The sequence below is a fragment of the Cryptotermes secundus genome, unplaced genomic scaffold (assembly GCF_002891405.2).
Source record: "Cryptotermes secundus unplaced genomic scaffold, Csec_1.0 scaffold319, whole genome shotgun sequence".
NCBI lineage: Eukaryota > Metazoa > Arthropoda > Insecta > Blattodea > Kalotermitidae > Cryptotermes > Cryptotermes secundus.
Genome location: NW_019724587.1, coordinates 1,015,937 through 1,033,719, shown reverse-complemented (window position 1 = coordinate 1,033,719; position 17,783 = coordinate 1,015,937).

The following is a 17,783-nucleotide window of genomic DNA, read 5'->3' as shown; positions in this document are numbered from 1 at the left end:
TAAAATTAAAACAAGGAACTCAGTTAAATTTAATGCAGTTTTCAGAACATGGCTGTTTCTTAGGGTCAATAGTTCATTCAATCTTTAAACATCTCGTTAAGTATAGAGCGTTCTTTCACTTTACGTATTTGCGCGCCCACATCTTCACGCCTCACTATTTTTCTTCTTCTTGGCACTACAGCCCCAGTGGGCCTAGCCCTACCTCTATGAACTTCTCCGTTCACTTCGGTTTTTCTATATCTTACACGTTCGGTAGGAATCCTTGGGCAGGTGTTCAGCTCGTCACAAGGCCGTTACCTGTACACAAACACAGAAAAACGCACACAAACAAAATAAACATTCATGCCCTGAGTGGGATTCGAACCCAAGATCCCGCTTTCCAAGCGAGTGAAGACAGTGTCTCACTAGTTTATCCTGGTGAAATCTGAAAAGGAATTACTAATGAGTTCATCTCAGATACTCATTTTGATGAGGATCAAAGGCACAATGGATTTAACTGCAGGATAATCTATCCTATATGCATGCAATGGGACAGAGCAAAAAGATAAGAACTTGTGGCAAAGATTTTTGCATAAAATGAAATGTACATTGTCACATACGAGTACAAAAGAATGTAACAAATAAATAATACATCATTTACCCGAAAATACGAAGCTCACACAGTAGCATAATGGAAAGAGCTTCGATGTTACAATGGCCCATAAATGGATATTATTCACGGACCTGATTTTCACATCTGAAGACGTTTCGGAGACTGGACTCTGTCTCCGACCTCAAACGAAATCCTACTCTGTTCGACCCAATCGATAAGATAGTCCTAGTCCCTATCTCTGGAGACTGGAAGTAACACACGATGCGACATATAAACCAAGCAAGGTAGAAACCACCTGCTTCATGTAAGAGAGAAGATATATTCTACCACATACATGAGTTATTGCACCCATAGTCGTGCATAGTATTCCGGCCAGACTCCATAAAACCACAGCCAAAATTGAAACTGAAGATGAAACCAAAAAGTAACTTCAAAGCAGTGAATTATAAATATTACGTGTAAGATACATTCATATATTTGGATATAATCCATCGACCTACAAACGCTCTGATAAGAAAACAACAGAGTACAATTAAACACAACAACTACAGGTGATTAAGATTCGAGTATATAAAATTTCTTACACCTTGTCACTTTTCAGTGACTACGGACGGGGTTTGAATAAATAATTGGATTTACTAAACTCTTACAATTATTGATTATACGTATGGCCTATGCTCTCTGTTCGACACAATTTACAAGTCCTTATATGACACACTAGGTGTTCTCAGTCTATTATAGTCTACACTAGCTGTTGTCTGGTAGCGGCCTCCAACGGCGGACCTTTCCCTTCCTCTGGGTTCTCGAATTGTTCCCCACCTCATATACTAACTCCTCACACCAATAGCCGACGACTGAACCTCAGAGGTTATATACAGGTAACTAACTCCTAATTCGTCCTGCTAATGGCACACCCTCAGTCTATTCTCCTCGCTTAACTTCAGAGAGCAAGTTTCACACCAATACAGAACCACAGGCAAAATTATAGTTTTGTATATTCTAATTTTTATGCCTTTGGACAGCAGACGAGAAGACAATAGTTTCTGGGCTGAATGGTAGCAAGCATTACCCGAGTTCAATCTCCTCATAATTTCCCCCTGAATCAGGTTTCGATCTGTTATCGTTGTCCCCAAATATCTGAACTGTGTCACGTTTTCAAAACATATGTTTCCTACATTTATGTCAATATTTTGGCCTGAATTTTGGTGACGAGACAGTAACATATACTTAGTTATCTATGTGTTTACTTCTAGACCAACCTCGTTACTTGCGTCAGTTAAAGTTCGTGTGTTTTTCTTTATGGTATCTACATTATCACCCAGTAGATTCACATCAACGGCATAGGTCAGCAACTGATATGTCCCATTTAATTTCAGTTCCACCTGGTTTCCCTGGACCTTCCTAATGGCATATTCTAGAGTAAAGTTAAAAAGGAGTGGCAATAAAGCATCTCCTTGTTTTAGACCATTCTGAATATGAAATTTATCAGACAAATATTTACCTACACGGACTTTACTGTAAGTTTCGTTTAAACACAATTTAATCAACCTAACTAGTTTCATGGGTATCCCAATCTCTATCAGAATATTGTACAATAATTCCCTCCTGACTGAATCATAGGCTTTCTTGAAGTCTATGAATAGTCGATGTACTGTCTCATCGTACTCCCATTTTTTTCTCCAGCATCTGACGAATGCAAAAGATCTGATCTGTAGTTGATCATCAATGAAAAAATAGTGAAGTAAAAAATTATTGGCATAAATGCCGTAGGTGGGTACGGAAAATAAGTGCTCCAAAACAAGATAAACTTCACACTATTATTATATTCCTTTTCATTAATGAATTATATGGCGGATCTGACGTTGCTGAGGTGGAGAAAATTTTGTAATCCTCCTGACTCCGGTGAGCAAACTATGAAATTGTTCACAACATATTTTAATCACATAATGGGTTTGTGGTGTGCTGTATCCAGTTAGAGTTCCAGAAAACTTATCATTGTATTAACATATTATCGTTATGAAATCTTAAATCTTGTTAGAGCGTTGTTACGAATAATGGATTGTCTTTATCGTGCTCACACTGTTGGTTTTATTTTAATAACAATTCACTCTCTAGCAATTTACCAAATGTCCGTTTTAGAGAGTTCCCATGAAATCTTGGTATGCTTTCCTTGTTTCCCATTAAATCAATAGGCTCAGACCTCAGAAACACCCGTTCTCAAAAACAGAAAATGAAATTGTTTCCTGAATATTGAACAGATATATTCTGCTTTATAAAACTGACTGTACTTCCACTGTTAGAATTTAAAACGAACTACAAATTGTAATTCCAAGCATGAAAGGATTTTGGAATAATGACACATCAGATATAAATCGCCGCTTGTGTTCTAAATGAGATATTGAAAGGGACGCGAGAGAGATCCATTGTGTCTCAGTAGAAAAATCGCCCTTGAGTCCCAGATGCGGATTGTTTCCGATGGCATCAGGACAGAAAGTTAATGTGCTGTACGCCGCTGCAACATCTGAAGCCAGTGGACATGTCCTTATCACTAAAGAATGGTTCTTTTATTGTAGTACATCGAATTCTCCTGCCCCACTTTACACACAGCTTAATCCTTTATGGGCGCACTGTAATTTCTGTACCCGCAATGTAAAAGTACTGAACATCAGGCACAAATACACGTAACATAGCTCTTGAAAGGACAAAATTATCTCATTTTTGTTTATTAATTGGTTACACAATACGTATGCATCATCTTTATAAATATACTAATTTTGGCTTTTATTTTAGAACGAACTAAAAGACACGAAAATATCCTGAGAGCTACATACCAAGTTATGGGAATAGAAGCAAATCATGTAGATAGTTACTATTTCCCCCTTAAATGATAAAGTTCAGTAACATCCATTTATGTTTTTAATAATTATCGGGACGATAATACTGGGGCTATTCTGAAAGTACAATCCGTCTTCTAGAGGCTACTATTGCAGGAGGTGGGAGATCTCGCGGATGTGAGGTAGCGTCATATAACCCATTGCCTTGTAAACTATCACGTAACTGGTCACCTAGTGTTTGTTCTTGGCTGTACAAAGTGAGTTAGGATGTGCCCTGCGATTGATAATCCCGCCAACTGTGAAATTCGCGGTGTTACCCTCTTTCTTCTCGCTAAAAGCAAGAGTGTTGCGGAAATCCATCGTGAATTATGGGCGGTTTAAGGTCGAAATATAACGACTGAAGGAACTGTAAGACAGAGGTGTAAAATATTCAAAGATGGGCGGGCGAACAAATGTTCACGAAGAAGAGCGATGTGGTGGGCCGGCCATCTGCAGTGATTGGTGATCTTGTTCAAAGTGTTGACCAAAAATTAATGAAAAATGACTATACACAATTTCAGATTCCTGGTATTCATTTCTGTAAGAGACTGAGTCGACGTTAGGGCTATAGTGCGACTGGAAAGATTAGGGCAATTAAAAAAATCCACCTCATCGGGACTCAAAACTGCGACCTTCCGGCTTGTAGCATAGTGCCTCAACCAACCTCGCTACAGAGTGCCTCCAGTAGCTTAGGTGTGTACACATTTTTTGTATAACATTTTTTTTTCTTATTGCATGTTTTGTTAACAGCTCACCGGAGGTTACTTTCTGAATAGTCCTGGTGTTTCGTTGTTCTACTAGAAACGTATTTAAACTAAAGTCCGTAACCTTTGTTGGAGTTCCTACAAGTGAGCATTTCATGAGCTTTAATGTAATAAATCATAAAGCAACGCGAGATTAGGCGAAGGAGGAAAATAGCGTTCTTTAAGAACTTAATGGCCGGTCACGGTAGCCGAGCGGTCTAAAGCATATACTATCTTCGCTCGCTGGGAAACCGGGATCGTGGGTTCGAATCCCACTCAGGGCATGGATGTTTAGTTTGTGTGTGTGCGTTTTTCTGTGTTTGTGTATAGGTAGAGACCTTGCGACGAGCTGATCACCCGCCCGAGGAGTCCTACCGAATGTGTAAGATCTAGAAAACCCGAAGTGAACGGAGAAGTTCATGGAGGTAGGCCTAGGCCCACTGGGGCTGTAGTGCAAAGGAAGCAAAAAAGAACTTAATGCTATCAAGCGGCCTTGAAGAACAGAAATGTATCGCCAATGATTCCTTTAAAAATATTATGACAATTAAGTTCGTCCTACTTGGGTTCGATCGAGTCAAACTATCTACATTGTTATAAAGTTCTAGGCCTGGAAACACCAATTGATTCAGACTGTTTCAAAATTACCCACTTAATTTAGTTAAGTGATTTAGTATTCGGACTAAGAAGCGCTAATTGCTCTGTGTGAGCAGAAAGCTAAGCGCCCTGCACGCCTGTAGTGGGATTGTTCCGGGGAAGTAGAAATGTATCGCACAGCCTTCCTGTAAACATTCTCAATCTGAACATCAAACGAAGTCACAACTAAATACCCCTCTTTCCGAAAACTGGTCTACATCATTTGACTCGGAATACTAACACAAATTTCTTCAAAAATTATAACCAATTACAAGGCCAAACGGTGTAGTTTCGTACTTTCTCTAGTTTTCCGTAGAGGGATGAGACTGTGTCCAACTGGTATGTTGGCCACTAATTATACCAGCCCCGGATGATTGATGATGACAAACGTGGAACAGTCAGTGGAATGAGAATTTGTGGGGGAAACCGAAGTACTCGAAGAAAATCTGCTTATTTGCCATTTTGCCCAACAATCCCACACTTCCTGAATTGGCCTCGAACCCGGACCGCTGTGGTGTGAAGCCGGCAACTAACCGCCCCAGCTATGGCACGGCCGACAACACGGTGTAACAGGAACCATGACCTCATTCAGAGTCATTTAAAAGATTTCAGTTGTAGACCTAGGTCATTTTAGAGAAGTTTCAATGAAATACATGTGACAAACCTGTTTTATACGAACGTGTGAATGTAGCAAACAGCACAGGAACGCTGAGTGTGATTACTGCACTGGCTTTTGTCTACTGATGAGAATTCCCCATGGACAGATGTACTTCAAAAGGCACCATTTGTCTCATGTCAATCACAGTGATATACCACATCTTTCGCCTTGACAGGTAAAGAGCTCATATTTTGTGCGAAACAATCGTCAGCTGCTTGTCGGCCATTTTGTAACTTCCCTCAAATTTCAGACGCAGCCACTGAATCTGAATTGAGGCCAGAGGCTCCAGACCGTGAAGTCTTTGCTGCACCGACCTCATGCTGAACCGAACAATTAATTTGTCGTCCCGCAGGTACTGACTTATTAAATACGGAATGCAGATGGGGAAAGCTGCGTGGTATGGAAACTGGTACAGAACTAGAAGTACTGTAGGAAGAAAATATACATACATTTACTTTTCGAGTCCCAGGTTCATGCCCTGTTTTTATAAAGTAAATATTAATAGCTTTGCGCTTTTACGCACAAAACTCCTCAGCCCTTTATACTGGTGCTCCCAAATAAGGCAAAACGATAGTCAGCAAATTGTACGAAACTGATAGTCGTTAAGAGGACCTAAAACAAACAAGACTTTATACATTTCATTTGCGGAAGAATATTTTACGGTGATATCCGTCGAGATCTCTCACTTCTTTCAAAAATATTATATTTAAATGTAAGTGGGACTTCTTGAAATTCATTGTAAAATGTTCTGATTGAATGACAAACAGCCAACAGGCGCTGTAATCAACTTACATTCTACAATATGAGTGTTATTGCATTAAAGGGCTATATATATAAACTCCTTGGATATGAAATTTTTGTATTAATATTACTGTAGACACGTGAAATACAGATAGGTAATTTACAGATAGGCAGATCTATTTGTATTCTCTGTATAAGAGGAAACATACCTACACTCAGAGATGATAGATAGTTCTTAGAAAGTTTCATATTCAGAAGTGTGGTATATACTGCCTTCTGAGTCTCATTTCCCCAGAAAAATCCGTGGATCCTTTCAGTATCATTTCAAAATAAGATAATTTCAATAGAAAATTTGAACTTTATGGGCTATGAACTTATTTCAGGAGTAAGACATATTGCACTCCGACGGGTGTCACAGCTCAGACGGTTGGTCACCAGTTTCCCACTGCGGCGGTCTGGATTTGGGCCCAGGTCAGATCAAGTGGGATTTGTGGTGGACACGGTGGCACTGGGGCAGGTTTTCTCCAAGTACTTCGGTTTCCTCTGCCAATTCTCATTCTACCGACTGCTTCCCACTCATCACTTATCATCCGATGTTGGTACAATAGGCCAGTAGTGACCGTTATACCAAGTGGACTCACTGTCACACAATCCCAAGAAAAAGTTGTACTGCAAATAACATCATACTTTCAGCTTGAAACATCAGAATTTTCTACGGTTTCCGAAAGAATTTCCGAATTTTATTATTGCCTATATATTATAAGTATTATAAATGAACTTCCTTCCAGCAAAGGTCCGGCATTTAGATGTCAGAAGTTTTTACACGAGAAACGCCCAAGAAAGTATTTTTTTTTCAAAAGTACGTAACCATAGTAGTGGTAGAAAACGTAAAATTGTCCATATACTCAATTACGCACTATGAAATGAAAACATGGGGGAGTGGAAATATAGCTCCACCGTTCTCAACATCGGCACTGGATGGAGGAGAGTGGTCAGTTTCACGCCCCTGCCGCATTAGCCCTGGGGAAACAGCCTTCTGTACCCATTGGATTAGAGAATGGGTGGGCTCAAGAGCCGATCCCGACACTATGGAGGAGAAAATATCTTATCCCTAACGGGAATCTAACCTTTACCTTCCAGTCTGCAGCCCGTTGCTACCCCAAGATATCCCGACCCTTGCTTCACGTTCTGAAATTGATAATGCTCAAAATCGTACTTATTTCCAACGCAGTAAATGGAAACCGAGTATGCAATATTCATACGTTTATTGTATAATCTGGCAGTTGGTAGTAGTCCGAGTACCTGAGTGTGCATAGTCCCTTCTTGCTTGTGAACCTCTGTAAGTAGAACGGTCTTCTCCGTAAGTTAAGGTAAAGCTGTCCCTCTGATGAACTAATTAAGCACTACGACTTGAAGGCGTATGGGGCAGTGGATGTATAGATCCATGTATTCTTTACCCCGGAACTAGATGGAGAGGAGTGGTCAGCTTCACGCCCCGGGCGCTTTACTCTTGGTACCTAAAGGGTGGGTGGGCCCCAGAACCCGTCTGAACACACTCTTCATATTGAGAACGATCGAAACATTCAGAAGGAACACACATTCTTATCAGAAGAATCTGTAAAGTATCATTCGATGAGGCATGATACTGGATTCTGAAAACAGCAGAATTACTGGCCAATATGAAAATCCGTTCATTACTGGTCGCGATGAATGGCGATACAGATTTCTATTGTTATCTAATCACTGGTTAATCATTCAAAGTGTACCAGGCATTCTTCTGAGAACTGAAACCACACAAATACGTTGGTTTAAGGAAATGCAGAGAAAATCACAGGTTTTTATTTGGTGTTCGCGAAGGAATGAAACCCTGTCGATTTTCTCTAATAGCTTTAATTTACATTCGGCGTTCTAGTCACTAAAACAAACTAACGTTTACAATAAGTATTGCGACAATACACGCATCTCTGTACCTTTAAGGTTGAAAATGTTAACACGTTCCATTTTATATAATGGTGAATTTAAGCAATACATGCTTTACGTGCTGGTACGAGTATACTCCCAGTCCCATATATGAATGAACTTACGTATTCTCAATAATGCACTCTTTAGAATTGTGGTCTCAAATTGAATAAAATTAGCACTCACACTCTATGTGACTGAGGCTAATCAATTTTTGGGTTATCTCAGTAATCAATGCCAACGAAATCAAACTACTATTGCTGTCTTTGAAACTCTCACAGCGGTGAGTGTGAAGAGGTCTATCTACCGACAAATTACGCCATATAATTTCAATCTGCTTGTTATCTGCTTCATGCTGGTTTCTTGCTTGACTTATTCATTAATCCTGAAGATGCATGCAACATGTTACCCCGAAGCTTTTGTTGACTTTCAATAGAATACAAGGCGTTTTATCCCGATAGATGGAACTGTTCAAACTCTTACTTGTTTATCATTCACATTCCGTTAAACTTTGAAAAATCTATGTTAGTAAGTCTAAAGTGACCTAACAGGTAGTAATATTTTTATTGGAATTAATCTAATTTTGTTCATAGTGAGCTCAATACAGGGAGAGAAGGAACAGTACTGATCTTCGCTCCTGATTTCGTTGTCACATCTAACAGTAAATTTCCTAAAATTGAGAGCAACCTGGATGGAATGTTGACTCAGCTCTCAGGGGGGCTACAGATTGCTACTTTATTCTCACGTTTCCAAATCTCTCCCATGGCACTAGTTTTTTTGTGTGTGTGTGGAATGAGTGGAGGGGAAGCGGGAGTCAGGGGGTTTCGTTAAATCTGGGCCCACTGCCAAACTTCATTATATGGATCTACAGTCAATATTTCCACCTCTGCCACAGTCACTTCTATCATCCACGTTTTCAGTTCCACAGAGTTTTTCATTATAACGCAACCTGTAGTTTCACCCAGTATGGAGCGTGAGTTGGTTGTGTACCATTCCACATGAATTCACAAAGGAATAATCAAAATATACCAGAGAACTGTCTGTATGACATGAACAGCCAAGCATGTTTCCTGATTTTTTTAGGCCTTTGTTCAGGTCCTCATGTTTCAGTGTGAAATTCAACGAAACAGAAGCTACTCCCATTCTGGCCTTTTTAATTAAACTTTGTAATAAATATTTTAACGGCCATGGCTTTAACAAATATTTTATTATGTTCACAGTTCATTTATCACAGCCTACTAATAAACAGATTTACTTTCGAACTCAAATGTTCCTACATACATTTTCTGTATTTACGCAGTTTACTGTTAATAAACAGGAATAGCATATGAAGAGACTGACATAATTTGAAATTATCGCGATGACTATACTTCTCTGGTTCGTATCTACTACACGACTCCACAAGGAAGCTGCGAAGTGTAAAGGAAAATAGGTTGATGTTAATTGTTGAAGGCACACAAGAAATAGTATAATTTTCAAAATATAACTAGGTTTAGTTTCATCATGAGAATTATAACGATGATGATGACGTCAGAACAGGCGAGGGTGTGAAGAAAGAAAACAACATGGCAACAGACATACAATAGACGCCTCAATGATCATGAAAGGAGAATGAACAACGAACAATGAGATCTCACGGATTGTAACGCCCTACATTGCGGGAGAAGCCTACTGACTTTTCGAAGGAACGTGCTGCCTCCAACTTCACGGTCGAATAGGAAACCAGGCAAGAATCGAGCAATAAGCATGCAGCAAATATTAGGACGCTTCCTTCTGGTTTGCTTGACTTATTCATCGACCCTGCAGATGGGGGCAATATGTCCTTTCCAAATCTCTGTGAACTTCTAGCAGACTAAATTATGTTATATCCCGAAGATAGTCACAACTGTGAGGACCTCGAAACCAACAAAGAGAACAAGTACTGTGTATAGAAACAGAAATTGTATACGCGAAATTTTGAAGAACTTGGGACTTATTCTAAAAAAGAAAGAATGCTTGTGAACGAGAGAACGAGAGACGGCCGAAAGTAACGCTAATGTATTGCATAACACGAACATCTTATTCGGAACAAAATAACTAAAGAAACTGTTGATAATTAAACGGACATATTCGGCCGCGCCAACAAAATCTGGCGTTCTCACAGCATTGGTCATCTTGATCCCAAAAGATGGAGGCTGTATGTTCCGTCAAAATTATCTGCAAATTTCCATCAGATTGAATGGCGTCAGATCCCTGAAGAAACGGTGGCGTATTTACTCAAAACAACAGCTGTCGAGCCAGAGAAACAGCCGTTGCTAGGTAAGGCCCGAACTCAACAATAGAGGAACTGTCACGACACGAGATGTGACGCATACAGCCGTTGCTATGGAGCGATTGTGTAAGCATGTTTCCGCAGAGAGAAATTAACGCATTAATAGAACTGTTTTCTGTGCGGTCCGTTCTTAGGGGTCATAAGAAGGACAAAGAAGATCGTTTAAGTCAGTTCAGTTTCGAGACGCCAGCCTGCCAGGATATGATCTTGAGTAAGAGGAATTGAACTGAGGGAGTTTCTTGAGATGGCAGTCGAAGATGATTGAGAAGACTACACAAAGAAGACTTCATGTGTGCTGCAGTTACAGCGAGACTGGTAGAATTCCTGTGTTCAAATCCGTTTCCAGGTTACGACTAGTGAAGGCTGATGACACGAGTGCGTGTCTAACAGTTGACTCTAAAAGTTTCCAGATCGGCAATAGCGCTGTATTTCCTGTAATTATGTGTAGTTTTGAGTGTTGTATATAAGTGGTCAATACATCCAAGCATGCAACCTAAACACCACCTAATAGTCACAACCTATAAATCGTGAAAATACTATTACTGATATTTCTCACTTTATATACATGAACATTTTCTACATTCCGGTGGATGAAATAATCATTTCCTCCCATAATTCCGTACTATGATCTAGCATACCCAAAGCTCGGTACACACGAACAGGTACTTTCCTAATTACAACAGATACACATACAAGGCTCGTTTCTCGTATACAATTTTAGGCCTTACAAGCAGTCATGAGACTGTGTGAATTATTCTGCCTTCTAGAATCTGTTAACTACACGATGTCAAGCAATAAGGGTTCTCCGATGCAGTACCTACATAGTTGTTTCGTCTTTAAAATTTGATTTGTTTCCAGGATAAAATAATCAGAACATGATCTGCGGAGAAGGGCAGGTGGGATTCATTTGTTGGGAACTGCAGCTCCACTGACATTTATGGAATGCGCTGCGGTATTCCACCTAATATATTCATTCATTTTACTGTTATATATACTGAAATGCAGCTTGTACGTACTCGTACATGTATTAGCACAAACGATATTAAATACTTCAAGGCGACAGTGTTAGTCATGCCATATTTCTTGTGCTTCCCTCTTACGATAGAGTCAGGTACTTGAAGGACAGGCGGTGCTTTGTACAGCACCAGCATGTCTACTGAACTGACACCGCTAGTTCTGATTCGGCAAGAAGCACCCTAATGCCGAGAGATGTAGGGTCTCTCTCACTGAAGGTCTCTTGAGTCTGTATAGCTTGCAGCACTTGTCCCATTTTCAGGAAACCTTCGAAGAGATGCTGTCTTAACTAAAAACATTCTGTTCAATCATATCATTATGACTACAACATTAATGAGCGCCGATTCACAAACAGCGCTAGAATTATGAAAATATTCAGCGAACTGTGTACATTTAGGAGTGCATATGCATATGTGGGAAAGTATGTATAAGTACGTGCATGCGTGTATGAAAATTCGCACATTCAGAATAGTGTACGAAACTTATGCGCACTTTTATACGTAAGTTTGTCTAACTCTGTAGCATGTGGAGATTTTTGTTATGTATCTTTAAGTGAGATATCAAGACTATCAAAGTTTGTGAGAAAGAAGAGTTGAGGGCGAAAGTGTTTGTATATTGGAGTATTACATCTAAATAAATATCGGGGGATGAAGAAAATCATATAACATCAGTAAAATTGATATTCTAGAATACAGTTCCGTTGGTAGGCAATGGTTGTGAAACAAAAACTGAGATTACGTTCGTTGCTAGGCAAAGGCTCGCGTGCCACAGTGGACGTATAGTTGGAATCGGTGTTTCTATGTGGTCATCTAGGAGGCTATACCACGCGACCGACCGACCTCATTTCAGTTAAAGCAGATAAGTATATTTGAGTGAAGTGAGCTGAATGGTGAGCAGTCGGTTAGATGCCTGCTGAAGTTCAGTCGTTTTGAGCTGTTGTTGTTAGAAGCTGGCAGCTGAGGCTGGGGGTAAGTTGGGTAACTCAGAGTAATGGGAAAAGTCCGCCGTTGGAAGCCGTTACCGAGCAACACACTGAGAAGACTTAACACCTGCTGTAGTGAACTGCAGAGTGAGTTGATTAGCGATAGTGCTACAATTGCTTATAGGGATTATAAGCAAAAATGTTATAGTCGGTGCTTAGAAAAGCTATGAAGTGGTATGATTAAGCATTATTTGAGGATGAAAATATTCTATGGCTGAAAATTATAGAGGAAAATTTATATAATGGAGCTAATTATGTAAGTCACGAAATCCTAATTCGAACAGGTATTCAACTGCGATTAAGAGGGTAATAATGCATATATTCTCACATTCCAAAGTTCGTAATTTGTATCGTCAATTCTGCTTTGTCTTCTAACTCGGATTCCCCTTTCTGACCTTACATTTTAACTTTCAAATTATAAGAGAAGACGAGCCTGTAGCTGCACGGACGGACGTTACGTCCACCCGTCAGTTCACTGAGTATAACCAGGACTTCTTCAAGCCCACTATGGAACGTCGAACTTGATTTGTAATTACACTTTCCTCGTATTTTGTAGGTTAAATTATAGTGTTCGAAACGGAGAGATTTTAGTGGATATTATTGGACTTAGCGGAATATCAGGGGATTTACTTTTGCACGGGCGATCAGGCAACTCATGGACACAGATGGTAGGGAGCTGTGATTTTCTGCTTAAACTGGAATAAATTCGTTTGAACAATCATCAAAAATGGGAAATGAAACGTGAAATTATAAGGACTTCTGCCCTTTACACTGTTTTAGGTCTCGAAAGTGTGTGGGGAGTTTTCGGAAACTGAGCTGCTTGAGTTCCATGTCATATGAAGGTTTAAACTGTAAATAATAACTCTGAATATTATGAAGGAAATTTTTAAGAGTCTGAAAATGAAAAGAAACCAAGGGAAATATTTCGACGTAGGGATAACGTAAGTGATAAATCAGAATATTACAGTGCATGGAGGTTCGTAACTTATAATGTAGCATTATCATTTCATGGGAAGCAGAACTGGATAAATTTGCTTGGACAGTTGAAACATGAAAAGCAGATAAGGAATGGGAAATTTGTCATTTTAATAACTCAGGAGATAGGAAGATAACATTAAAACAGATATTTGGGAAACAGCTTGCGAAAACGAGAGACGGATGGCATATGGGCTCCCGTATTTTCACTGTTTAATATTAGTTTCGTTACAGGAAATGTCCGGTCTAGAAAACCGAAATTAACGGCTGTGTGAATTAGTTGCGCTGACCGCGCGACACCCTCTATCTGCTAAAGTTGGCACTAACTTCGCCGACAAGCGGCGGTCACTTGATTGATATAGTTCGGATGCGGACTAAAAACACGGGGTTTATTTTTTGTTTTATGAAAATTGTCAATTTTGGTTCTAATTATATAAGCATTCAGAATACCCAATCGTAACTAAAATTATTACCGTACATCGTTAACAACGTGTATGTGCAGGCTACGCTAACAAAGGCCCACTAATACCCAGGCCAGTCTACTCTTCTTAAAGCACTGCACTATATCAACACTAATTCACACCTAAGTGACCTAATATGGCGCCCTCATTAGTGCACGCACATAGAGATACCAACCAGACAAGTTCAATGGATGGCCATCACTGAACTATTACTGCAACATGAACAGCACGTCACTTCATTACAGGAACCACAACGACCCTACGAAACGAGCCGCTTTGTTTTCACGACTGATTAACAATTTTCTGCCCTGACACAGATATTTCACATCAAAACTCAGATCAGAGAGCAATATAATACTTATTTTCAAAGTCACTTTGTTTTCATAATTAAACACCCTCTCACACACCAATATTTTTACAAAAGTTATTTATGTATGCTAGGTTATTTAATAACGTTATATTTATCGACCTTCTGTAAGTATTATGAACTAACTTGCCCACAACTTGAAATTTCAGTGACAGTATTCAATTCCTACCGAGGTATGAATCAAACACAAATCTCTGTGCGTTGGCACCAGTGGAAACCATGAGTACCGCGAAAATAATATAACAGTCAATAATGCAAATTCCTGACGCATAACGCCCAGTGTTCCATTTCTTGTGTGACTGAGTCTTCTCTTCTTCACTTTTAGTTTCAAACCAGAAATGAACAGGCTACCTTTCGAATACAAACCAGACGCACCGCCACTGTTCCCAGACCTTCAGTAGGTAATGCTATCTAGGTGATATGATTTTCTTTTGTGAGTTATGACACCGTGAAGTATTCTGGAACTTGCGCTCAGGTTTGAACCCTGAAGAAGAACGTAGCATGTTCTTCCGAAACGTCAGTATCTCCCTACTGGACTGCAACATATCATTATCCAGATAATTGTAATATTAACCTTAATTGTTGTGAAAACATAAAATCTTACTTTTTTAAATTATAAATAGTAGAATATAAATAATCTGTGTTACTAAGTTCAAAACAATTTAGACAAAACGAGAAATTCTTCTGTATTTTAATATAAACGTCTATAAGGGTCAACAGATCAGGTTATCTTTCAAAAGAAAATTATAGGCAACGTTTGAACTCATGTGAATTCTTATCAAAATTATTTCGAAACTACAGAATTTTCTAGTTATCATTTATTTGCATAGGAATGTGGATATGAAATTCCATTTAAGGTAATTTTTAGGTTTTTTTTATTTCTAGTGGGGTGGAAATAAGTCCCATGTACTGCGACCACTTCTGGCCCTTTGTACCAGCCCCATACGATAGGTGAGGGGTCATTGTCGAGCATTTGGTGGAATGAAGATTGGCAGGTGAAAACGAAGTACTCGGAGAAAATCTGCCCCAGCGCCACTTTGTCTACCACAAATCCCACGTGACCAGACCCGGGATCGAACCTGGGCCGCCGCGGTGGGAAGCCAGTGACTTTAGATAATATCAAGGACAATTTTTCCAGTGGATCTTCCAGCCCATTAAAGCCCTGGCCTCTTATTCAGTTCCATAATCATTTTCCACAGACGGTAGAAATCCTTGAAGGAGTGATCAGCTCGTCGCTGACCTAAACACAGAACAATACCGACACAGAATAAATGCATACCAAAATCAATTCTTTAAGTGGAATTCGAACCCACGATACCAGCGCCCGAGGGAAATAAGACAGTTAATGTCTTAAACCGCGCCGCTATTGCGACCGGCCTCAGAGATAATTGTCCTAAAAAACAGGAGACGAGCGAGTAGTTATGAAACAGTTTCCGCTGCACCTAGTGAAGGTACATTCCGCTTTTTAAAATAACCGACGTTACTGCAAACAAATTTTTCCGCCGCAAAGTGACTGGGCCGTGTTTGCCCAAGTGTCCAGTTTCCCTCATTACATTTCGTTCATTTTCGTTGCGAATTCTGAGCACGCTATAGGCTTTTGCAAATGTCGGTTATGGCCAGTAAATGGCAACTTCATCCAGTCTTCAAAGCTTTCAATTTTTAGTTATTCACGATCAGGCTCTTAGGAAATAAAATGTTGTAAAAATATCAATCTATACTGAACTTAAAGTGGCACAAAATTGTGATGTTTGATCAGTTCCACTATCTAAACTTAAAAGTATTGTTACCAACTTCTTAAAAGGCCGCCGCCATAGCTCAAGCGGTTAGTCGCTGGCTTCCCACCGCGGAGGCCAGGGTTCGAGCCCGGGTCTGGTCTGGGATTTGTGGTGGTCAAAGTGGCGCTGGTGCAGGTTTTCTCAGAGTACTTCGGTTTCCCCTACCAATTTTCATTCCACCAAATTCTCCATCATCATAATCACCCGGCGCATGTACAATAGGCAATTCAGTGACCGAAGTGCCGAAGAGACCCAGGTGGACTACACCCTCGACTTATTTACTTACTTACTTACTTACTTACTTACTTACTCATGGAGCTGAGCCCTTCTGGAGGAGTCGCCAATTCTGCAGCTACTCAAGAATTTCCCACCATTTTATGGAATCCGAAGGTTCATCACCGTGTTCACAAGAGCCCTCCACTTGTCCCTATCCTGAGCCAGATCTATCCAATCCATACCATCCCATCCTACCTCTATAAGATAAATTCTAATACTGTCCATCCACCTAAGCCTTGTTCTTCCGTGTGGTCTATTTCCTTCTGGTGATCCCACCAATACCCTATACGCATTCCTCCTCTCCCCCATTCGTGCTACATGACATGCCTACACCCTTGACTATGCGAATAAAAAAACTTCTTAAATCATTATCGTTAAAATTTAAATTCGTGTTGAACAACAATGTAAGTGGTGAAATCAGCTACTAAATATTTCGACCCATGCAACATCATCAATGCCATCCATATGACTGATAACTCGAGGCGTTAATTCTTTCGTATGGCTTCCAATTTCTTTTCCATTAAAATCCATGTTCTATGGCACATTCTTTAATACAGCCGCTTTTGAATTTTTATAACATAGCCGAGAGGCGTGCTACTAACTTTAAATATACTTCTGTCAGATTCACCTATTAAGTTACATCGACTAACGAGTGATATACCACAGATACAGAACTGCTCATTTAACTTCTCGTGTTTTAAGGGATCATTCTCGTATTTCGACTATTTGCTTAAACTAAGATACACAGTGAAGACGGCATTCTTCATAGTCACCGCAATGTAAACCTAAAATCTTACAAGTTACAGAGTAGTTACTATAGGATTCTGACGATGGTGTATAACACACTGATATGTTGGGTTTTTGGACTTTATCCATCGTCCTGGTTTTTAAGATAACAAATAAAAACACGACGTTTCGGAAACTGGATCTGTTTCCGTCCTCGGGTAAAGGAAAACACCTATTCAGTTGGGTCCCTTAGAAAGAGCTAGCCTCAATCACTGGGTCCAGTGATTTTCCTTCACCCGAGGACGGAAACAGATCCAGTTTCCGAAACGTCGTGTTTTTATTTGTTATCTTAAAAACCAGGACGATGGATAAAGTCCAAAAACCCAACATATCAAGTTACAGAGTGTTTCCTTATGTTCGAGTCTAGTTTAATGTTGTCAATCGGTATGGGTTTCATTAAGATGGGCCAGGAAGTTACAACGGCTACATTCAAAGTCGTCGTTGTAGTCCTTCGAAGCGGTAACCGGAGGGTTCCATACTGCTCGTCATTACTGCAGTATAACTTCATAACCAATATGCTTTTCATCGTCATCCAGCCTGTCAAGTTTCCGTGTTACGAAGTGATTTATAAATGAAAGAAAACTTAATATAGCAAATTATATGGTACATATTCTGTACAGCCTTGATAAAGGTACGT